Source organism: Sus scrofa, chromosome 14 (genome assembly GCF_054392235.1).
Source record: "Sus scrofa isolate SSC_HxYL_T2T_F1_AM1 chromosome 14, Sscrofa_HxYL_maternal_Yorkshire_Landrace_v2.0, whole genome shotgun sequence".
NCBI lineage: Eukaryota > Metazoa > Chordata > Mammalia > Artiodactyla > Suidae > Sus > Sus scrofa.
The window spans coordinates 63,886,647-63,911,176 of record NC_139396.1 but is presented as its reverse complement, the minus strand read 5'-3'; the positions used below and the strand labels follow the sequence as shown (position 1 = coordinate 63,911,176).

The 24,530-nt window shown below is 43.6% G+C and overlaps 1 protein-coding gene across 5 annotated transcripts in view; it reads left to right on the top strand.

The window, feature by feature from the left end:
* Positions 1 to 2,191: 2,191 nt before the first annotated feature.
* WSCD2 (WSC domain containing 2) overlaps positions 2,192 to 24,530 on the top strand; it is a 159,740-nt gene continuing 137,401 nt past the window's right edge. For 4 of the 5 annotated variants that reach the window (XR_014826440.1, XM_084994618.1, XM_084994619.1 and 1 more), the window contains exon 1: positions 2,192 to 2,746. The gene's annotated coding sequence lies outside the window, so the exon portion shown is untranslated. Of the gene's footprint in view, positions 2,747 to 2,944; positions 3,055 to 24,530 lie in introns of all 5 variants that reach the window. The other variant, XM_084994617.1, reaches the window with a different exon arrangement.

Below are 24,530 nucleotides of genomic sequence, written 5' to 3'. Positions count from 1 at the left end.
AAGAAGGTTAAGAATGTGCAGTGGAGAGAGAAATGAAGTGGGCTTTAGTTTATATCTGCTTACAGTTTTTATGTCTGTGTTGGAATTAGTTTCCTTTTCCCCTCTCTCTCACTGGAAGATAGCTAAACCCTGGTAGTTAAGCTCAAAGAGTTATGGATGGTCCCCCATGTTACATAAGTACATTTCCAGTTCTTAATTCTGTTGTTTAAAGCAGTGCAATTATTTATTGTACGTGGTAATATATTTCTTTGTTCACTGGTGCCTCTTAGACCCTAAAAGGAGGGGAAAAAAAATGCTTTAATAGAAATTTGCGTATTGCTTCCTTGAAGCTGGGAGACTACTATTGGGGATTGTAGAATGGTTGGGTTTTGAGATGTCTTAATGAATTATCGCCTAATATTTCTTTTCTTGCAATACATATATGATTAGTAAATGTTGTCTGCTCACTGATTAACTTTGTTTATTTCCTAATTAAGTTTAGGATCAGCTGTCTTATGGTTATAGAAATAATTGTTTGATTAATGTGTGGAAATTTACATTTTCATTATGCTTCTGAATAACTTCTGTCCCAATTAGACGCAACACCCCATGCCGATCTGGGGCAACGGAATTGCAATTTTCACCCATTAAGGAATAACAGTTATATTGATTGGTGATAATTGGGTGCAGATAGTAAATACGCATTAGCAGAATTTAAATTATATACCAACTGGTTCTTTCAATTTGCTTCCAGAGTAGCAAAGTTCTAGAGATAGCCACCCATGGTTTGGACAGAATAGGACCTCAAATAATTGCCAGTACTCTTTTGGATCAGTAAATTCCATAAGATTTCAAGGAAAGCAGTTAGAAATCAACCATCAGCTGGGGTTGATATCTGAGCTTGCAAGTATCTCCTTGAAGTTCTCCCTAGGCACCTCATCTGCCTCATCCTAGTCCCTCCCTGTTTCTCGTCAGTAACACTCAATGGCTCCCCATTGTTTGCCACTGTAGGTTTAAACATGCTGGCTCCTTCCCAGGGATGTTCAAAAATGCAAATCCTTCTTAATCATCCATTTGTTGGGCTTTCGGATGTCGACAGAGACCCACACAAGGTATCTCAGGAAACCAGCAGGATTCACTGTTAGAAGTGTGTGGCATGGAAGCAGAACCAGAAAGTCTACAGAGGTAAGTAACTCGGGGCATTTCTACCTGTCTTTGTTTCTGGCTGTCTGTCTTTCTCTTAGTCTCTGTCTCTCCATCTCTACCTTTGTCTCCAATGTTTGTGGTCTCTCTCTTCCTTTACAAACATCTATTCAAGTCTCCTATTTCGTCCCCAACCACTCCCCCACCCTCCTGGTTTTCCCTTCACCCTTACAGTGACAGCCTGCATAGGGCTTTGGTTTTGCTTTGTTTCTAACTCAGCTCCCTGAAGCTCATCACCTTCGGCTCCTCATCATCACCTCCAGCCAGCTGTTTCCCTCATTTCCAAATCCGGAGGGAAAAATGTGGCCTTGGGACTTTGCCATGTGTCATTCACTTTCCACTCTTGCATTATTTGCCATAGACCTACTAGGAGGCTAAATTTCACTTCATACATTAAAAAAAAAAATCAAGTCTTTGTGAATTTTAATATGTATCATAAAGAAAACTTTTATTTTTTTTAAATTTATTTATTTATCTATTTATTTATTTTGCTTTTCAGGGCTGTACCCACAGCACATGGAAATTCCCAGGCTAGGAGTCCAATTGGAGCTATGCTGCTGGCCTACACCACAGCCCCAAGCAACATCGGAGTCGAGTCTACAACCTATACCACAACTCACAGCAATGCTGGATCCTTAAACCAATGAGCAAGGCCAGGGATGGAACCCGCAACCTCATGGTTCTTGGTCAGATTCGTTTCTTCTGGGCCACAACGGGAACTCCAAAAAGAAAACTTTTAATCACTACCGTAAATGAGGAACCAGTGTTTTCCTGATACATAGTTAAATAAATGCATAACAACAACCAAAAAAAACCCTTTTAAGTCATATACTGTCCACCAGTTATATACCTCCCATCCCCGCAGAAGCACTGGTCTAGCTACTCATCCCCCTGAAGCCACCAGGACAGATGTTATTTGCCAACCACCTTGGGATTGGTCGCCCTCAAGGCACGTGCCCATCTCTGTCCAATCAGCTGTGACTAGGGTGAGGGCATGGTCACGTGATCTAGAACAAAGCCTTGTTGGTATCAGGCCTCTCAGAAATCTCTTGGGCTGACTAAACGCTAACTGACCCTGAGGTAATTTTTATGGCTAGGTTTCTGGCTAAACGCTCCACACACACCCTTACAGTTCGTCTCACAGCAATTCCACGCGGAGGGCATTAGTAGCCCCGTTTCTCTGTCCTTCAAAGCCTAGCAGAGCGGAACGAACCCCTCAGTGTCCAAGGGAAGCTCCGTTCCAGGCCCGGGCAAGATGCGGCTCCGTTCCAGACCCTTCGCAGACAGTTCCAGCAAGAACTGCAGCTCTTCGCCCCAGAAGCCAAGGTCAGCCCCAGTGGCCTCTGAAAATGGAACGCCTCCTCTCCAAATTCCTGACCGGTGGAACTGCAGTCAGCCAGGCCATTAGCCGTATGCCGGCGAGGCTTTTTGCTGAGCTCAGAGGAGAACCTTCCCGGGAGCGCTGAGGATGCTGGGAGAACTGCCTCGTGCAGAGAGAGGCCTCGGTTCCTAACGGCTGATGCCCACGCCTGCAGATTGCAGCCTGCCGGGATGCTGCTGAGAGGTGAGGCAGGAGGAACAGCTCTGGCTGCAGAACTTGCTGTGTCCCTCCATCTGCAGCTGGACTGACCCCCGTGCAGCTGTCTATTGCATTTAATCCATCCCCATTGTGAGCATTACACTGAGGATATTTCTTACCCACCTTTTGTTTCTCTCCCATTCAGCACAGACCCCAGTTTTGTTTTGTTTTGTTTTGTTTTAGGTGATGCTTTGTGAAGGGAGCTGAAACTACAGCATTTTGTCCACTTCAGAGGGAATAACTGTAGCTGGGATGTTGGCTGCAGTGTTGCCGGTGCCCTGATAGTGTGCTAGGTATGCTGTGTGCTAGGTCCTCCATTATGCTTTGCAAATAGATAGATGAGACAGAATGAAAGGTGTAGCTGGACTGAGAGCAGCCTCTGGAGTAAATAGTCAAGGAGGGAGAGCAGATCCTGCATTTACAGTGAGAATATGGCCAGAAAGCAGGATTCTAAAACAGAACAAGAACCACACTGAATATCTTTTCTGATGGGATAAAAAATATTGGCTTCCCCTAAAGGAAACCAGACTCATTTTTAGTTACAACAGAATTCTCTCTTGGAGACTCAGCCAAGACATATATTGTGTAATGTAGTTTTTCAAGAGGAAGAAACGCCTGCCTTCCTGAGTTTTGCTCACAGTGGTCCCCAGACCACACTCCCCAAGGGGGCAGGTACTGGCCCTGCCAAGTGTGGACTGCAGTTTGGCGGGACAGATGCAGTCAGGCTTCCTGGGCTTGACATGAGCTGGCTATGTGACCCTGGACCATATGGTCAGTGTGAACAGAATATTGCACATGGAGCAGTGGAGGGGTAGGAAAGAATGTTCTATCCTGACTTGAGTCTAGCCTTAGTCCAATGCAGGTGATGCTGGTGGGCAATTTCCTTATCTCTTAAAAATTGTGGGATCAGAGTGAGTGGTCGATCTTAAGAGCAGCACTGCCCAGTAGAAATATTTTACCATGGGAGTTCCCGTCGTGGCGCAGTGGTTAACGAATCCGACTAGGAACCATGAGGTTGCGGGTTCGATCCCTGCCCTTGCTCAGTGGGTTAAGGATCCGGCGTTGCCGTGAGCTGTGGTGTAGGTTGCAGACGCGGCTCGGACCCCGCGTTGCTGTGGCTCTGGCGTAGGCCGGTGGCTACAGCTCCGATTCAACCCCTAGCCTGGGAACCTCCATATGCCGCAAGAGCGGCCCAAGAAATAGCAAAAAGACAAAAAAAAAAAAAAAAAAAAAAAAAAAAAAAAAAAAAGAAATATTTTACCAGCCACAAGTATAATCTTAAATTTTCTCATAGCCATGTTAAAAAGAGAGAGAAAGAGAAAAAAAAAAAAACAGGTGAGATTAATTTTAAATAAATATTTTATGTAACCCCATATGTCAAAACCATTACAATTTCAACACATGATTAACATAAAAAATTATTAATGTGATATTTTATGTTCTTTTTTTGCTAAGTCTTCAAAATCGAGTGTGCATTTTACATTTAAGCACATCCAATCTGAACTGGCCACATTTCAAATATCATTAGTCACATGTGACCAGTGGCCACTATATTGGGCATAACAACTCCAGGGCTTCTCATATCTTGCATTGAGTTTGTGGGATTTTAAGATGGACTGTGCGGCAAGAGGGATAGAGGTCAAATACAGGAGAAAGGTATGTGTGGGTATGTATGTGTGTGTGGTAGGGGGTGCAGATTCAGATGGTGAAAGAGGCTATGGAATCTTTAATCCACTGGATTCCAACAGAGCTGGGTTCAAATGCTGGTTCTACCACTTACTGACTAGAAGTCCTCGGACAAGTCACTTTGTTTTTCTAAGCCTGAGTTTCTTCATGCCTCAGTTAGTTATGACCTTAGGGGAATCATGTGGGTTAAATAAGATAATAGATGTAAAGCACTTAGCTCAGTGATAGCATATTTTAAATACTTAGTTATGAAAGATATTATTATTCCACTGAGGCAAAATTAAAACCAAAATCACATGCATTGGAGAAAAATAGGTTTTCCCTCTTTTTCTCTCTGTGGGACAAGACACTTTCTAGAGGTTCTAGTCTTTAGAAGAGAATGGAAAATTTGTGATACTAAACTTTTATCCACCAAACTATGTCCTGACAGACATCACTAATCAATCACAGCTTCTGTCCTCCTGAGCCCTGATGGAACCTCAGGGGCCTTCTCAACATGGCCAGTCATTACCCATAAATCTGAACTGGCAAGAAGATGAAATGTATATGCCATCACTGCATTAGTTCACTAGCATCGTATGATAGAGAGCAGATGTCAGAGCCCCAGGAGGCACTAAAAAATGACCAAAAACAGGAGAGAGAGAGGGAAGCAGAGCTTGAGAATAGTTTAACAAAGTTAAAATGACCAATCAGAGATGGGACTTTTTCCCATCTGAGTGTTTCTTTCATCTCAGAGATTGGGTAACTGAGCCTCCACATGGTTCCTCTCTGAATCCTGCATTGGCTAGAGCTTGGGTACCAGCAGTCTCTCTGGAGTACCTTCCAGGGCCACACATCTGAGCTGGGATTGAAGAGGCTATTTTGTCCAAGGAGACAGGTTCATTTAGAATTCCAAGGCTCAATTTATCTTGTGTTGAGGTGCTGGCTGGTAACGAATGACCAGTCGTTTCACCAACAGCCCTGCTTCTCCATCATCACTCTCCCTCAGTCCCTTGGTCACTGAGGGTCTCACACAGGAATGTGGTGGATCCAGCCCATCCATCTCCTGCCAATGGAGGAAACATCTCCCTGTACCAGCCCTGGGGCTTCTCTCATAAAGATGAGAGAACGAGAGCCAAGCCGACACTCCTTCCCCTAGGAGACAATGCGGCAGAACCAAGAGGAGGTTTAAGACATGTAAAGAAAACAGGCTCATCCATCTTTCCTTTGTTTCTTTATTCATTTAACAAATATTTGCAGAGGCCCAGAGCAGTTTATTAGTACCTGGAGAAGAGATTGTAAAGATGGATTGGGCATGGTTTCTGCCCTCACAGTATACAGAACACAGGAGGCTAAGTCAGCCAATACCTGGAATACCCAATAAATGTGATGATGCCTAAGGGAGGTCACAGTATATCACCCCCTACTGGAAATTCTACAAAGGCTTCCTGAGGTTTTTGAATGAAATTTGGTCTTTGATTTTGGCTCATAAAGTCTGACATATTGGGCCTCACCTACCTCTTGGGCCTCACCTTGACCTACTGCCCCTGTTTCCTGCTCAGTCCCTCCACAGTTCCAGCCTCAGGGCCTTTGCATAGCCATTGCACTGCTTGTGGTGCCCTCCCCTGACCTCCTTTTTGTCAGCTGCTTCTTTCATTTCAAGTCTCAGCCCTATAGCCCCGTCCCAGAGCAGCCTTCCTTGACCCTTACTGTCAGTTGTATATAGGCAGGTGATATCAAATTAGTTTCTCTAACTCCAGAAATCCATGCTTTGCTTGTACTTGGTAGTGTTTGTTTTATCCACTGTTTGGAACTTGGCTTGCTGACTTAGCAGCTCATTAGCTGTGTGGCTTTAAGCAGGCCTTACAGCTCTCCAAGCTGGAGTTTCATCTTCTGCAAAGTGGGGCTAATAATACCACCTAACACAGAAACTTATTGTAAGGATGAAATGAGATAGTACAGGCAAAGAGCACACGTGATGCTTGGCACATGGAAATAACTCAGTAAATATTAGCTACTCTTATTGGTCTGTCCATGGAGCTAATTGGGAATGAGCCTGACTCTTATTCACACAGTGGGGAGTGCTAAACCAGCCTGTCTTGACAGTCTCTTTGTTAACCACCCTGCGACTAGATGCTTTTTCTCTTTTGCCCTTCCAATGCATCCAGTGGAAGGAGCGGGTAGAAGGGAATTGCTGACGTCCCCAGGAATCCCTGCAGCCTCCTACTGGTGCAAAAATCCAATAGGAATCTGCTTCTGCAGGGGCTGGCTTCCCATCTGGCTGCAGTTACCCGCCTGCCACCCAAAGTGTGAGCACCTCACAAATTAGGGAAATCAGAGGCAGCCACTTCAGACAGTGCGCAGGCAGCAGGGTGCTGAGTGGTGGCAGAACCACTTGCTCCAGCTGAAATTAACAGGCTTCTTGGGTTGAAGGTTTTAATTAAAAAATGCTAGAGAATTATTTCCTTAATTCAGATACTTCTTCTTAGTAATCACTTTCCCCTGTTTTGTCCTGAGACTTTATCTACAGTTCCTTTAATAGATGGTTGCAACAGCCTTAGCTGCACAGGACCAGTGGCTGGAGTTTCAGGTTGTCACATGGGATGGGTGCTCTTCAGGGCTCCATTCTGGGGTCCGGATCTCTTCATGCTGTGTATTTCCTTTGGCTGCTAAAGTAGATGAATGGCTTAGTTGACTTGGCTGCCGTTACAGAATGCTATAGGCTGGGTGGCTGAAACAACATAAATTTGTTTTCTCATAGTTCTGGAGACTGGAAGTTCAAGATCAAAGTGCTGGCTAGTCAGGTTTCTTCTGAGGCCTCCCCCCTTGACTTGTAGATGGCCACCTTCTCTCTGTGTCCTCACGTAGTCATCCCTTGGTCTTTGTTGTCTGTATCCTAGTCATTTCTTGTTACAAGGACACCAATCACATTGGATTAGGGCCCACACCAGTAACCTCATTTACCTTAATCCCCTCTTTAAAGGCCTTATTTCCAAACACGGTCACATTCTGAGGTACTGGGGTTTAGGACACTAACATAGGAATTTTGAGAGGGACACAGTTCAGCCCATAACAACTGTTTTTCTTTTTGCTTCCACAGCCCCCACCTGCACAACTTCTTCTAACTCAGAAATGATCACATTCTATTGTTATGGCCTGGATATTTCTCTTGCTTTCTAACTGAACTGTATACATGTGAGGGAAGGAATGCATTTTTCTTTTCTGCTGAGGTATCCCTGTGGTGCTTAGGACACTGCCTGTACACAGCGCATACTCAACATATATTTATAAAGCCTGTGCACATGTTTGCCAGCTTGGCCATCCTTGGGATTAAGAGATGGGAAAAAGAAAGAAGACCTACCCATATACTCATCTTGAGGTGGACCTGTAGCTGAATATGGTGGGATCCTACTGCATGGCTGCACGTTGTACCCAGGTTCTCCTGAGGGACATCACCTACAGGTTTTGTCTTATTTGAGCTGATTATCCTGCCCCCCTCATTCTACCATCTCATCAACCAGTGTGGTGAATATATCTAATGATGCCCACCAACCCTGCTGCAGTGGGCTTTCTCCAACTGTAACCATCCTAGATGGATCAATAAAGGTCCCATTCTTTTTTTTTTTTTTTTTTTTTTTTTTTTTGTCTTTTTGTCTTTTTGTCTTATTAGGGCCATACCTGCAGCATGTGGAAGTTCCCAGGCTATAGGTGTTGAATTGGAGCCGCAGCCACTGGCCTTCACAACAGCTTATGGCAATGCTGGATCCTTAACCCACTGAGTGATGCCAGGACTCGAGCCCGCATCCTCATGGATACTAGTCAGGTTCATTAACTGCTGAGCCATGATGGGAACTCCAAAGATCCTATTCCTAGTGGCTACAAAAAAAAAAAAAGGGGGAGCAGTTCATTTTGTCTGGGGTGAGTTGTCCTGCTTTAAAGCTTAGGGCACCGGTGAAGACATTGTATTGTTTCATGTCCAGTGCTGGCAAATCAAATGATTTTCTTAATGACTTTGTGTGAACATTTCAGATATGACTACTTTTTTTTTTCTTCATTGATCCTCTATCCAGCTGCCATCACCCTTTAATTGTATCTCCTCTCCTCTCTCTCCTAGCCTCTCTGACAAATAGATACTAATGATCTGTAAACAAACATGTACGCGCACCAGGGAGCAGCTCTTGAAAAGAACTCTGCATGGCAGGAGGCAGGCAGAGAAGAAGAGCACTGAAGTCACTCAGACCCCAGTTAGAATCATGGTTCTGCACTTTCTAGACCAGCACCATCTGATAGAGTGTTTGGGGGGGATGGGAATGTTCCATGTCTATGCTGTCCGATGTGGCGGCCACTAGCCACACGTGGCAACTGAGTGCTTGAAATGTAGTTAGTGTGACTCAGGAACTGAATTTTTAATCTATTTTAATTAATATAACTCTAAACAGTGATATGTAGCAAGTAGCAAGTCTCATAACCAGTGCAATTTTAAGGCTTGTCAAGCCTCTTCTACTTGCTCCTCTATAAAATGGAGATAGGACCTCTGTTGCATGAGTACAATACTAGCCACTCTAACTATCAGGCTCCATGACACAGTGGCTCCATAATGTCAGACATTTACTTCTCTCTTGTGTAATAGTCTAGGGCGTGTCTCTTCCAAGGGACATTCAGGAATTCAGGATGATGAGCTCTGCCACTTACCACATACAGTCATTCTAGTTATCCCCAGCACAGTCAGCAGGAAGGGGAAAATAACAGAATTCCAAGGCTAGACATTTTATCTTAAGGAATTGAAGCAGAAATTGCAACATCATCTTCACTCTTCTGATTCTTGGTAAGAACTTGCTTTGCCAAGCATAACTGCAAGAAGAGATGATAAATTTAGTCTCTAGCTAGGTGGATATGTCTCAGCTGAAACTCTTTTGCTATGGGATAAGGAAAGAACACGTTTATGGAGGACAGACAGTTGTATCCGTGGCGCCCACTTTGTAGGGTTGTTGAAAGGACTAAATGATATTATGTATGTAACACAGTACTTGTGTATCAGTCAGCTTTTGTTGTGAAAGGAAACAACCCTTACACTTTATGTCTTAGAACAACACTTAGATCCTAAAAGAACCAAGTTAGCTCACAGTTTGGGCTGGGTTCACTTGAATTCTTCTCATCTCAGCTGATCTGAGCTTATTCATGCCATTTCAGTCGATTGCTGGGATGAGGTGTTTTGGTGGGGGAGCTGGCTGTTATAGAAGGGTCCCAGCTGGACCATCTTGCCTCTGCTCTACTTAATTTCTTATCCTGCAATTGGTTAATGACAGGGTTCCAAGATAGTGAGGAAACATGCCCAAGGCCTTTGGAGCGTAGGATTGGAACTGCCACCGGGTCATTTCTGCCACATCTTATTGACCAAGATGTGTTGACAAGTCACAAAGCCAATCAAAATCAAGGTTAGGAAAATATACTTCATCTCTTGATTGGAGGATTTGCCAAGTCACATTGCCAAGGGGTATAGATACATGGAGGGAAATAATTAGAGCTTTTTTTTTTTTTTTTCTTTCAGAAAATCTACCATAATTTGGCACACAGTTCATTCAACACATGATGCCTAATATTATATTATTAACTCATGAATGTAAATGTAGTTTTCTATATTCTCCATTCATTTATTCATTAAAAAATTATTGAGTATTTACTATGGGTCAGGCTCTGTGCTAAAGATAGTAGCTGGCTTTGGTGTGTCAGGCATTGAACTGCTACCAAGAAGTCAAGTTAATTTTTGTATCATAAAAAGAGAACAAATATACTCGAGAATAGATGCTGGTTCTCCACCTCTTAGCCCTTGACTGGTGCCCAGTGTTCTCTTGTCATTTCTCGGGTACCTCTGATGAAAAGGTGCCTTGTTAACCATGACCCCTGTTATTTCGAGTCTGATGTGGTCATCTCTGTGGGCCTGGGTGAATTACCAGTGAGGTTTGTAGCTGCTTGTGGTTTTGTCTGCCAGAGGGAAGCACTTTGAGATGAACCTGGAAGGATCCAGCAGGAACTGACAGAAGCCTTAGGAGAGAGAGAATAAACAGCCCACTGATTCAGAGGGCTATAAAAGGAATCCTTCTTGCTTCAGCGTAAAATGACTTGTCTTGCCTGCAAGATGAATCAGAAGCATAAAGGGTGATGAATGGGAGTGATTTCCAAAGCACTGGGAAATATTGTGGGCCCCATAGTGAAGTCACATCTGGTGGCTGCAAGCTATATCTTGTGCCAATGACATCCATCTCTGTCTCTCCCCAGGTACCTGTAACCCTGTTCCCACTATCTCATTATCAAAACCAGCATTCCTTTGTGGCTGAAGACCTTGTTGGGGACACGTTCTCTGGACCTGACAACTCCCAAACAAACAAACAAAAAAAATGCAAATTGAAGGCCAAAATGCCCCCCAAGATATGGCATCCTGGAAAGATAAGCACTTCAGGCTCTCAGCTTCTCTTGCCTTGTCTCTCTCTGGCTTTGAGCATCAGAGTAACTTATAAAAGAATCAGACAAGGACCATTTGCATTAGGGGGAAATAAACAACAAACAAACAAACAAACAAAAAACCTCCTTGGAAGGTTTTTCCCCCACATTTTTTTTGTTTATTTTTGGATTTTTTTTGGCCATGCCCATGGCATGTGAAAGTTCCTGGGCCAAGAATCAAACTCGTGCCACAGCAGTGACCCAGGCTGCTGCAGTGACAGCGGCAGATCCTTAACCTACTGAGCTGTAAGAGAACTCCTTCCCCAACAATGTATTATGAAAAGTTTCAAACTTAAAGAAAAACTGAAAGAGTTTTATCCATTTTAAAGATATTACCACTAACCATTTTATTTTTCTTGCTTTATCACTTATCTGTCAATTGGCCTACCCTTCTTATTTTCCTGATAACATTTCAAAGTAAATTGCAGTCATCAGCCTACTTTGTCAGGGTTTTTTTAAGACCACATATATCAGGAACCCACAATCAGATCCCTGAATCACTATCCAGGGGATCTGCATTTTTAAGAATTTCAAACCCCATTTAGCAAGAGAGAAATCTAAAGCTAACCACTGGGTGACAGTACCTATCCAAGGCCACATAGCTGGTAGGTACTGAAGCTGGGATTTAAACTTTAAGACCTTTATATTCTGAGCTTGTGGCTCTGCCTATTCTTTTACAAAGGCTGCTTGTGACATCTGCTCCTCTCATTTCTTCTGTCCCAGAATTGCCTGCATAGGAGGTGTAGAAGGAGCTCAGGGTACCCAGGGTCAGGGACTGGATCTCTCACTTCCCTCAGTGCTTCTGTTCAGAGCGTGGGACTTGCATCAGACCCAGGCATAGAGCCTGTGCTCAGGATGAGGGCTCTGGCTTTGCTAATAGCCATTGAACCAAGAGTTGTTGAACATCTTGAAATCTATAAAATGGGCATAACGATGGTTCCTGACTCATTTAATGAGATCATTCATGGAAATATGTAAGTGCTGAAAAGTAGTAATTTTTATGATGGTATTCATGAATTAGTGTACCCTTATGATCTCAGTCAATAAACTCAGACAAGCACAAAATTATAATTTAATTTTCCTCCTGTAACTAAACTCAGTTTTATTTTGAGCTCATGTTTTACATCAGATTCCTCAGAAACAGACCCTAAGATGAAGACAATGTGTAAAAATGTTGTATAAGAAGTGATCCATGGAAAATCTGATCAAGACGTAGGCTAGTGAGACTCCCAAGGGAAGGATTCAAGCCAGGTCCATGGACGGTAATCTCTGCTCAGTACCGTAGGGTGCTAGGAACAATGATAGCCACATATCAGATTGTTCCAGGTTGAGGGCACAGAAGCTCAAGAATTTCTATCTCCTCCTCCTCCTCGCACCCATCTGCATTAGTTAAGGGCTGTACTGGGGAATGTGAATGCTTAAACTGACCACCCAGAAACTGTGGGTTCTCTGGGTGGGCAGAGCCAAGGGGGCTTTTGAAGTCTGAGGGCAGCCCTGCCACAAAGAGATATAGGTGCTGGCCATAGGGCATCAAAGCACATGGGGAGACTGTGTGCATGAAAATAACAAAGGATCTGAGGGGTGTAGGTGGGGCATTAATAGCATCAGCTACAGACCCCATTCTGCCTCAGAGCAGAAATCTATACTAGTTCTAATTGGGGTTTCTCAGGGGAACATATGTAGTACCAAAGCATGGCAGTGAGATGGGGATTAGATCCTTCTCATCTAGTCTGTTCCCTCTGGCCTGTGTGCTATTTATGCCTCTGTCCATCTAGGTCATTGTTGAATGAGTCTGAATTTCTGGCTAAAAGATCCTTCCAGGTCCCTAGCTTAGTCTATAGGAGCCCTTCTGCTTTCACTCCACTCTGGAATTTAGGAAACTCTGTCTTCAGGACCTACTTCAACACCTGATTATTCTCCTGCTCTCACGCCATGCTTTGGCTCAGGAATCTCAGAAGGATGGGACTCAGGTTCAGACTTATCCCATGCTGAGTCCTGAGAGCTCTGAGGTCTTATCACCTCTTCTCCCCAGATTATACCCAAGGGATGGGCTGGTGCATGTCTGCTGCTCTCAGTTACTCCAGGCTACTGGGGACCCTTCATTGCTGTTCAGAATCAGCCTGGAAGTCAGGAGAGTGAGAAACAGCTCTTTCTCAGGGTCCTAATACTATCTGAGCATTTTGATTCTTATTCTCTAATCCTCTATTCTAAAGCAACCTTTCTAAGAAAAAGATATCTTGTTCTTACTAAACATTCTCCCAAATGCTTTATTGGCAATGCAAGAGTGCCTCTCAAACTTTACATCAGAATCAGCTGGGAAACTTAATAAAACTGCAGGTTTATGCAGGTCAAATCCTCAGAGATTCTAATTCAGGAGAAAGGCTTCAAAACTCACAAGCCAGAAACCTGACTGCTTTATTATGTCTACTCTTCTGTGTCAATTCTCTCTTAGGCAGAGATGCCCCACCAGTCACTTGCTGCCTGAATAGGGGGAAAGAATGAGCTAGAAGGAAATGCAATGTGGTAAATAATTCCAGTTAATACTTCAGAACATTATGCTACTGCCCAAGGCTTTATCCTAACTTGTGAAGCCCTTTAAAAAAGTTATTATAGGGAGTTCCTGTCGTGGCGCAGTGGTTAACGAATCCGACTAGGAACCATGAGGTTGCGGGTTCGATCCCTGCCCTTGCTCGGTGGGTTAACGATCCGGCGTTGCCTTGAGCTGTGGTGTGGGTCACAGACTCGGCTCGGATCCCGCGTTGCTGTGGCTGTGGTGTAGGTCAGTGGCTACAGCTCCGATTCGACCCCTAGCCTGGGAACCTCCATATGCCAAGGGAGCAGCCCAGGAAATGGCAAAAAAGAAAAAAAAAAAAAAAAACAAAACCAAAAAGTTATTATAAACTCTGTTTCATCCTCCTTACTTACTGCCTTACTTCCAGCTACGTGTCCTCATTATAGACACCCCATTGTGATCTTTGTATTTTGGTGTGTCTTTTTATTTCCCTCCTACAGCAGTTTCTCTGTCAGCTCCTTCCCACTGGATGTTTCTTTATGATAGATAAGGGTTAGAAAAAAATCCACTTGGCTGTGGGTTCTTCCTAAAATTCATACTGAATAGTTTTATAAAAGAGACCATTTGCTTTGGGGGAAGGAGGCAGCTGAACACTGTGGTCAAGAATGTAGATTATGGGACTGATGTTTTGTCTCTGCATCTTTTTAGCTGTGCAATTTCCTTTCTTTGAGTCTTGGTTTCTCCAGCTGGAAAATGAGGGTACTAATATAATTACCACAGAGAGGGGCTGTGAGGATTTAAATGAGCAAATGTATGGAGAATGCTTAGCATAGGGAATGCATGCATGTCACAAGTATCCATAACAGCAAGTGTTTAAAATTGGGTCCTGGGGGAGTTCCCGTCGTGGCTCAGTGGTTAACGAGTCTGACTAGGAACCATGAGGTTGCATGTTCAATCCCTGGCCTTGCTCAGTTGGTTAAGGATCTGGCGTTGCCATGGGCTGTGGTGTAGGTTGCAGACTCGGCTTGGATCCCACATTGCTGTGGCTCAGGTGTAGGCCTGCCTCTAGGCAGCTACAGCTCTGATTAGACCCCTAGCCTGAGAACCTCCATATGCCATGGGAGCAGCCAGAGAATAGGCAAAAAGACAGAAAAAAAAAATTGAGTCCTGGAAGTTTTCCAAGGAATCACCAGCATTCTATGGGGGTACCGTTCGTTCTCATTTAGCTAAAAATGGGAAAGGAGAGATGGAGTGGGTTTGAGAAGCAGTGGGATTAGAAAATATCCAAATATCCATCAAGGACAGGGAGCCAGTGAGAGTGAGGATTCTAAGTTATCCTAGAGAATGTCCACTTTACATTATACCAAAACTACATTTTGGAGTCCCATTGGCTCTGAACTGGCTTTGTTAGAGATGACACTTGTGCACCTGAAACAAATACAACATTGTTAGTCAGCTATACTTCAATAAAATTTCAAATAAATAAATACATAATTCATGACCCCCCCCCCAAAAAAGAGAAAGACACGACCCTTGCAAAGAACAGTACAGGGGCAAAAGAAGAGTCGGTGTAGATGATTTTTAATTTTACATTTTAGAGAAATCCCAGTTTGGGGTTGTGAGAAGAGGGGTAGTAGAGTGCAGAAACCACCCTTACAGAAGTTTCCATTTATTGAGGGCTTAATATGTGCTGAGCCTTTAAGAACTTTACACACATTATCTCATTTCATATTAGTCAGTTCATGCTGCTATAACAAATACCAGAGACTGTTTGGTTTAAACAGAAAACATTTATTTCTCGCAGTTCTGGAGGCTAGGATATCCAAGATCAGGGTACTGGCAGATTTAACGTCCTTTGAGGACCTGCTTCCTATTTTATGGATGACTGCCCTCTTGCTGCATCCTCACTTGGTGGAGAGAAAGAGAGGAAGCAAGCCTCCTTTTCTCTCTCGTTATAAGGCTGCTAATCACAAGGGCTCTATTCCGATGACCTACTTACTTCCCAAAGGCCCTCATCTCCAAATACTATCACCTTGAGTGTTAAGATTTTAACATATGAATTTCAGGTGTGGGGAAAGCATTCAATCCATAGCTAATGCCTACTATGAACTCAGGTACTCTCTTGACCCCAATCTGGGAGTGAGGAATCCCACTTTAGGGATGGTAACTATGTGGCAACAGTACCAGGATTCGAAACTGGGCCTGGTTCCATGTCCTGTATCCTCTTCACTGCTTTATTTAATGCTTTCCATTGAAAGGCAAACCCCTCTTCTTCCTCCAAACAAATCACTTTAAAACAGTGGGTCTTAGATTTTTTTGTTGTTGTTGTCTTTTCTAGGGCTGCACCCATGGCATATGGAGGTTCTCAGACTAGGGGTCCAATCGGAGCTGTAGCCGCCGGCCTATGCCAGAGCCAGAGCCATAGCAATGCGGGATCTGAGCCGTGTCTGTGACCTACACCTCAACTCACGGCAACGCTGGATCCTAGTCCACTGAGCGAGGCCAGGGATCGAACCCACAACCTCATGCTTCCCAGTTGGATTCGTTAACCACTGAGCCATGACGGGAATTCTGGAATGCCCAGTTCTGAATGTAAGTTTCTTCTCAGATATTTCTCTTGGGGCATCAACTTCACCGTATAGTCCCTTGGATAGATAGGGTAAGGAATCAGAAATAGACCAAATAAACTGGTAAACATCACAACGAGATCATCCATTCACTGGGATTTCATTGTCATGATCTTGGCCAAGCCATTTTACCCCTCCAAGCCTCAGTTACCTCATCTATAAAATGAGATGATAATAGTACCTATTTCTAGGGTTTTGAAATAGGTTAATGAGATATGGTATGTAAAGGTCTCACAACAGAGCCTCTGAAAACTGTGCTTTCTAAGTTTTCCAGTAGGTATTTGCTATAATATTATTGTTGTTGTTAGTGCATAAACAATCCTCCTTATTGCTTTCCCTCTTCTATTATTCAACAAATTTTTTTGGACTATGTATCTCTCCTCTTTAACAAGGCAGTGAGCTCTTGAGGACAGCCAGGCTACTTGAGGTTAGATCCCAAATTTATCCCTTCTCAGCTGTGTGACCTTGGGAAAGTCCCTTTAGTTTCCCAAGCCTCAGTTTCCTCTTCAGTAAAATGGGAATAATAATAGAACTTACCTTGCAGCATTGTTTGCATATGTGCAGCTTGCTGGAACATAGTGAGGGCTTAAATAAATGTTAGCTAGTATTATTATCATAGGTATAGGCATTATTATTATTATTTTGCTTTTTAGGGCCAACCTGTGGCATATAAGTTCCCAGGCTAGGGGTTGAATTGGAGCTACAGCTGCTGGCCTACACCACAGCCGCAGAAATGCCAGATCCTTAACCCACTGAGGGAGCCCAGGGGTTGAACCTACATCCTTGTGGATACTAGTTGGGCTCGTTACTGCTGAGCCATGAGGGGAACTCCAGGGTATAGGAATTATTAGTAATAATGCTATCCCACTGAAAGCAGAGCCGATAGACTTTGTTCAGTAAATGCTGGTTGGTTGACAGGTGACCCTTTCCATGTAAGACAATCAATTACTTTCCAATCAGTGGGTTTCCTCTTACTAGGAAGGAGCACGGGCCCTGCTGTAATACATAAAGCAGCTGCTCCAGCATCCACCCCGGCTAATCTAGGAACAAGAATCCGGGGTGGAAACAGACACTGAAATATGATGCTCCCGGCCCAATAAAATTGTCAGATGGGTCTGCTCTGAGCAAGTGCCTGATTAAGCGCATCTAAGTGCAGCTGTAGTTTACTCCATGGCACCATTGATGAGCAGGGAATCGATCGATAGTCTGGGTTGGAAGCAGAGGCGGTGCAGGGAGGTGAGGGCATCCAGGCGGGCCTCCACTGGCAGAAACAAATTAATTATGTCTCCAGGAGTGCCTGGCAGGAGGGCTATAAATCATGGTGGTAATCGATGGCTTGGGGGTGGACAACACTAAGGCGGGCGTGGGGGCTTCAGAGGAGGTGGAAGAACCTGCATCCCATAGAGGTTGTATGAGAATAGGCCAGACAGCCTTAAACCTGGCTCTGCCCTTTCTAACTGTGTGACCTTACGCAAGTCACTTAACCTTGCAGGGACCATTTCCATGTCTGCAAAATTGGTCTATTAATACTTCTTCACAGGGCTAGCAATGCAGACTGTCTAACACTCCTCTGTCCACCGTGGCTGTTGAACACTTGAAATGCAGCAGGTGCAGATAGAGATGTGCTAGAAATATAAAAAGACACCTCTAATTTCAAAGACTTAGTATGATAAAAGCAATGGGAAATATTCATGCTTCTTCATAGCTAATGCATGTTGAGATAATATTTCAGCTGTGTTGGGTTAGATAAAATATATTATTAAACTTAATTTCACCTGCTTCTCTTGATTTTTTTAAATATAGCCACCAGATAAAATGAATGTAGAATATCTCTGTAGCTTCTTCTTTTTTTTTTTTTTTTTTGGTCTTTTTGCCATTTCTTGGGCCACTCCCATGGCATATGGAGGTTCCCAGGCTAGGAGTCTAATCAGAGCTGTAGCCACCAGCCCACGCCAGAGCCACAGCAACATGGGATCCGAGCTGAGTTTGCAACCTACACCACAGCTCACAGCAACGCTGGATCCTTAACCCACTGAGCAAGGCCAGGGACCGAACCCTCAACCTCATGGTTCCTAGTCGGATTCGTTAACCACTGCGCCACAACGGGAACTCCTCTGTAGCTTCTTAACATTGAGTATGTGTTGGAATGATAATATGGGGGATATATTGGAGTAAACTGTCATATTAAAATTAATTTCACCTGTTTCTTTTTTACTTTTAAAAATGTGGCTACAAGAAAATCTGAAGTTATATATGGAACTTTCACTATATTTCTATTGGATGACACTGGTCTAGTCCTTTCTCTTCTATGTTTTTGCTTCATGAAATTTGATGAATTGCTGTGCGATTCTGGACAAATCACTTCTTTCTCCCTGAGTCTCAGTTTCCTCACCTACAGAAGGAAAGGCTAACCACAGTTACTATTTATTGAGCCTTTACTATGTAATAGTTATAGGCATATGTCATTTTATGGCACTTCCCTTTATTGCAATTTGCAGATGATTCATTTGGTGGGGGTGGGGGGGCGGTGCGCTGGCAGCATGTGGAAGTTCCCACGCTGGGTATCAAACCCAGACCACAGCAGTGACCCATGCCACTGCAGTGACAACACCAGATCCTTAACCCACTGCACCACAAGAAAACTTCAGGTACTACATTTTTTTATAAATTGAAGGTTTGTGGCAACTCTGTGTTGAGCAAATCTTTTTGGCACCATTTTCCAACTTGCTCACTTTGTCTCTGTGTCACATTTTGGTAATTCTGACAATATTTCAGACTTTTACATTTTTATATTTGTTATGGTGATCTGTGATCAGTGATCTCTGATGTTACTATTGCAAAAAGATTGACTCTCCGAAGGCTCAGATGATTAGCATTTTTAGCAATATTTTTAAATTAAGGTGTATACATTGTTTTTTTAGACATAATGCTATTGCGCACACTTAATAGCCTACAGTAGAGTATAAACATAATTTTTATACTGGAAAGCCAAAAAAATTGTGCAGTTCACTTTATTTTGAGATTTGCTTTATTGCAGTGGACTAGAACCAAACCTGCAGTATCTCTGAGGTCCACCTCTACTGTTCTCGCATATCACATGCATTAGCTTGTTTACTCCTCAGAACAAGACGATGAACTAGGCACTAGCCCATTTCACCATTGAGGAAACTGGGGCTCTAAACAGTAAAGCCCTTCCCAAAGATGTGTAACCAGTAAGAAGCATAGAGCCAGGATTTGAACCTAGTCGTAACTCACTCCAAAAGTCTATGTTCTTTACTACTACTCTATACTTGTCCTTATTCATTTGCTTAGTTTCAGGCCTCAAGCTTGTCAGGGTATATAGGCAAGTAGGAATTTGCATGCCCAAGTAAAATTCCTCATTCAGCCAGGAGGTCCAAGTGCCTCCATTATAGAGTCTTCCAAGGGCTGGACCAGGTCCCATTGGGTGGGATCACTTTCTCTCTCATAGAGCCACTGTGAGAGCCCAACCCTGAAGAACAAGTGGCCCATATAAGTGGCCTGAATGGAGCCGTCTTCCCCAGAGCTGGAGTCTTCCTGTTTATTGAAAGGGGTAGGCTATTCTACTCTGAGAGCCAACCCCACTCTCCTCCCACTACCCTTAACCTGCTGCTGAGGTTGGCACGGCCTTCGTTCCTGGCTTTCTGAGTCTGCTGTTTAACTCATGCTTCGATTCTGTGCACTTCTAGTAACTTTCCAACTTACCCTTCCCTTGCTTTTAAGCTAGACTCAATCTCATTTTGTTTTTCCATTAAAAGACTCCAAAATGATACAGAGCTAGCCACCAGCAGAGTGGAAGGACCTCAACTCTGGACTGTCTCCTTTGCAGAAAGATTGTGGAGGAGGGGCTTAGGAGAGGGGAAGCCTTAACCTAATTCCAGCATAGAGCTCTCCTTGAGATTTCTGCCGATTTTCAGAAGGATTCAAGTTTTCATGGTTCTTGCTTCCACTTTTGTGGTCCTACGTCACTCCAGACATGAACCTCAGCTTCCTGTTTGAGTCCCATTTAAAAAAAAAATAGAAGGAAATACAATTGTACAAGTCATTTGTGAAAACAGAATTTTCTGCATATTTCAGAGGTGGGAGTGGTTGATGGGAGGGGTTAACATTGCTTTAATGAGAACAATTTCAAAAGGGAACATTACCGTGACCTTTAAGATGGCACTTAATCAGCACTTCTGGAGGTCATTGATGGTGATGGCGTGATTCAATCCCCCTATCCCTTTCCAGCTCCTCACCATCTTGCCGACTTTTCTCTTCCTTTTCTCTCTTCAATCTTTTTTAATCTCTCTTCCTTACTCTCCACTCCAGGGAAAACAAAAACAAAAAACCATAAATTATTCTTGTTGTCTAGCATAGAGCCACTTCAGACTTTTCTCTAAAACCTTTAGGAGATCTGACCTTTGTATCTAGCCTTCTATCCCTGACCCTAAGATTTTGATAGCCAGATGTTGGTATAATAATATTTTATCCACCTAATTGGGATGCATTTTTATAGCTATGACCTCAGGTCAGCCCAGAAACTCTTAGCTTCTCCTCACTACTCTCTGCACTACCTTCCAAGGACATCACCCTTGGAACCAAGCATCTGTCTGAAATGTCAGGCATCTGCTGAGAACATGAGAATTAAGGATGTTCAATGTCACCACAGGGGGAAGGGAATGAAAAAATATGACTCCTATTTAACTAAGTGCATATGCTTGTGCCAGGTCCTGAGCCAAGCACTTAACCTGCATCACCTCATTCAGTCTTCATGAGGACTTGAGAGGTAGGCTACCAAAATGAGCCCCTGTTTCCAGATATGGAAATTGGCGATGGGAGGAGCCAAATATATCTGGGTCCCTATACCCCATGACCCCATCTGCTCCCTGGCTGCAGATGGATCAGGGCTCTTTCTGTCTCTTAGTTCAAGCCCCCACCTCCACCCCCACATGAGCTGCCCTGCATTCATTAAACCCACTTTTGCATCATTTTTGCCCTCCGATCAGCTTGGTAATGACGAGAGCTCAGAGTCCTGCTCTTCACGCTCCACATTGAATTACATCCATCAGCCTGGCGCTGGCACTATTGTTCCCAGGGCCTTCCCAGCTTTAATTAGAATATTTCTATTTTCTCTAGGAGAGGGAGGACAGCCGATCTCAATTTCAATAACATTGCCAGGGGATAGAACCTGAAACTGCAGGGCTTGTGGGCCATCAGATGGACTGGCCAGAAGGAGAGGGGATAGAGAGCTGTGATGCTGAGTTTTCACAGGGCCCCCTGCCTTGTTTCTCCCACTCTCAGTGAGCTGGTGTGATGCTAAAAATGGTGAAGAAGGAACTCAGCAGGAAATGTCTTTGAAAAGGACGCATGCATGCATGCATACCCCCCGCCCCCAAACACACACAGAGCCATGAGGAACAAGGGAGTCACTTCATCAGTACACAGACTCAAGTTCAAGTACAGCAACATCAGAAGAACCTGGGTGGAGAGCCTGAGAGGCAAGCATCACGTTTCACCCCCCACACTGGAGCAAAGTGTTTAGGGCCACAATGCCTAAAAAAAGTTTAATGCATGCTTCATATGTAATTTGAAATGTTCTAGTGGCCACATTTTTTAAAAAAGTAAAAAGAAGCTGGTGAAATCACTTTTAATAATCTTTTATTTAACTGTATACATCCAGATATTATCAGGTCAATATGCATTCAATATGAAAAATTATTATGAGATGTTTCCAAAAAAAGACTTCAAAATCTGGTATGTATTTTACACCCAAATCTCAGCTCACTTGGGACTTGGCTGTTTGCTAGCCGTACATGGCTGTTGTAATGGGCTGGAGTCCTGTACTGTTTTGTTAGTGGCATTTTCTGGGACAAGTTGTGAATCTCTCTTCCTTCACTTCCTTTGTCTGTGGGCTGCATGATGATAATAGGGTTTAACTCACAAGCTATCCAACTTGATGTATGAAATCCTAGAATGTATACTCTTTTGTGGCAAGCCTTTTTCACTCAGTGTAATTTCTGAGATTCATCCATGCTGTTGCCTATATCGTTGGCTCCTTCCTTTTTATTGCTGAATGGTATTCCAGTGTATGGGTTCATAATAATTTTTTTAACCCGATTTCTAGTTTGTGGACATGGGGCTGTTTTCACTCCTTAGGTAGATACATCAAAGTAGAGTTGCTGGAGCCTAAGGGTAAGAGTATGTATTACTTTATTAGAAACTAACTAATAGATTTCCAAAGTGGTTGTACCATTTTACTTTATGTCAACAAGGCCCTGTTTTCTCTGCTATAAATGGCATGGTGCATGTCCCTCTGTCATGGAGGCATTGTTGATTCCTGTGTTGAAAAGCTGGAAGAACCTCAGTTCTTGCCTTCTTGGAAGAAAGAATTCAGCAAAGAGATCAGATTGTGAAAAAGATAAAAAAGATTTATTAGAAGCAAAGTACATGTGGAAGATCACACAGGTGGACTTTGTGTTGCATGCATTAGGGGTGACTTAGGTTGCTTATATGGGGTAAGTTTTCCATTGTCTTTTTTTTTTTTCTAGCCAATTATCTCCATATTTGGCCCTGGTGTGTGTGCACAAATCTCAGCCAAGAAGGATTCCAGCTGGTGTCTTCTTCCGCCTTTTGTCCTTTCCCTAGATTGAGGGCCTTCTCTGTGCATGTGTAGAACAGGGAACTCTACAAGAGTGCACCCAGTCAGGCCCAGTGCTCCTGCTGGTGTCCCATTGGAAAGCATCAGCAGGAGACAAGCTGCAGCTGCTCAACCCTGGGGGAACCAGTTGTAGCTTCTCAGCCTGGGGCCCATATATCTCCTACCTCATTGTGACGAGGAAGTCAGATATTTGCAGCAAAGTAGTTTGGTTTAGCTGTGATCATTGTTATTTGCTTTTCCTCTCCTGTGGGGAGATTTGCACTAGTGGTTGGTGCAGGGGGAGAAAGAGGAGCAAGGGCTCAGCTCCATAGCCAGGGTGTCATGAGCCCAGGTTGTCAGCACTGAACAGAAGATGGGTCATCTTGGAAGTGTCTCTCCTCTCCAACTCCTCAGCAGGATTTCATCATCTCTCTGCTCTGTGAAGCAATTCAAATAATCGTGATTATTTGCACACCACAGATAGAGAGGACAGAAGACATACAGTTTCCATAAAACACCCCTGCCACCAACTTGGAGAGAGACCTCCAGATATGGTCCCCTGGCTTGTGTGAACCTCCTTCCTCCCTGGTTCAACTGGCCAGGAAGGACATTCTGAACAGAATTCACAGCCTGCTCCTTGAGTCCTGAAGATGTGGCATTCTTTAGGCTGCTGTAATTAAGACTTTGTCACAGCCACTACTAGAAACAACTTTTTCCTGGGGATTTGGATTCAGTTGTCAAAATGGCTCTGGTTTGAAGCTCTGCATATAAAATCCAAACCCTGAAGCCGGTGATTTTGGAGGTGTGTCTCTATGGGTTTCACCTGTTCCTGGAAATTCCCACCTATATCTTTTTATAGAGATTTCAGTAGCCCAGTGACTCAATATCAGACAGACAGTGGTTCAACTCTTGGCTCTGCCACATATGACCTGGGTGACCTTTAACAAGTTAGCCTCTCTCTGAGCCACAGTTCCCCTTCTGAAAAGCAGAATTATTGTTAATTCTGTGGCCGGGACCACAAGTGCTCTTCCTCCACCCAGTAGCCATTCTCCCATTTCCTTCCCTGACTTGTGGGAGGATTCATTGGAGTAAAAACTTCATTTCCCATCACTCCCTGCCATTAGGGGTAGTCATGTGACTAATTGTGGCCAGGGCAATGTAAGCATAAATGTCCTATGCAACTTTCTAGAATGACAAATCCATATGCTCAATAAAGAAGGAACACCAATCATTGGGCATGTGTCCTGAATTAACTTTCTGAACTTGTTTAATAAGAGAGAAATAAACTTTCTTCCTTAGGCTGCTGTTCTTTTGTTTTGTGTCCTTGCAACCCATCTGAATCCTATTTTTATTTTTATTTTTTATTTTAATGGCTGCCCCTATGGCATAAGGAAGTTCCTGGGCAAGAGATTGAATCTAAGCCCCAGCTGTGACCTACACCGCAGCTGTGACCATGCTGGATCCTTTAACCCACTGCACTGGACCAGGGATTGAACCTGCACCTCTGCAGTGATCTGACCTGCTGCACCACAGAGGGAACTCCCTGAATCTTAATTGATACTTGCTTTTGTGGGGATTAGATGAGGTAATTCCTGTAAAGATGTTAGCACAATGCCTGCCTCAGAGTAATCACTCAGTATATTAAGTATATTATAGATATTTGTATCATTTTTAAGGCAGGAGCAAAAGACATGATGAATTGTGGTTGGACAGTCTGGCATGTGATTTCTGATTTGATTTAGGTGAAAGGAGAAAATTCGAAATAGAGATCTCTGAGTCCATAGATGTGTGCAAGGGGTCTGTTTATTCCCAGGGTTTTGGTCTGGATGG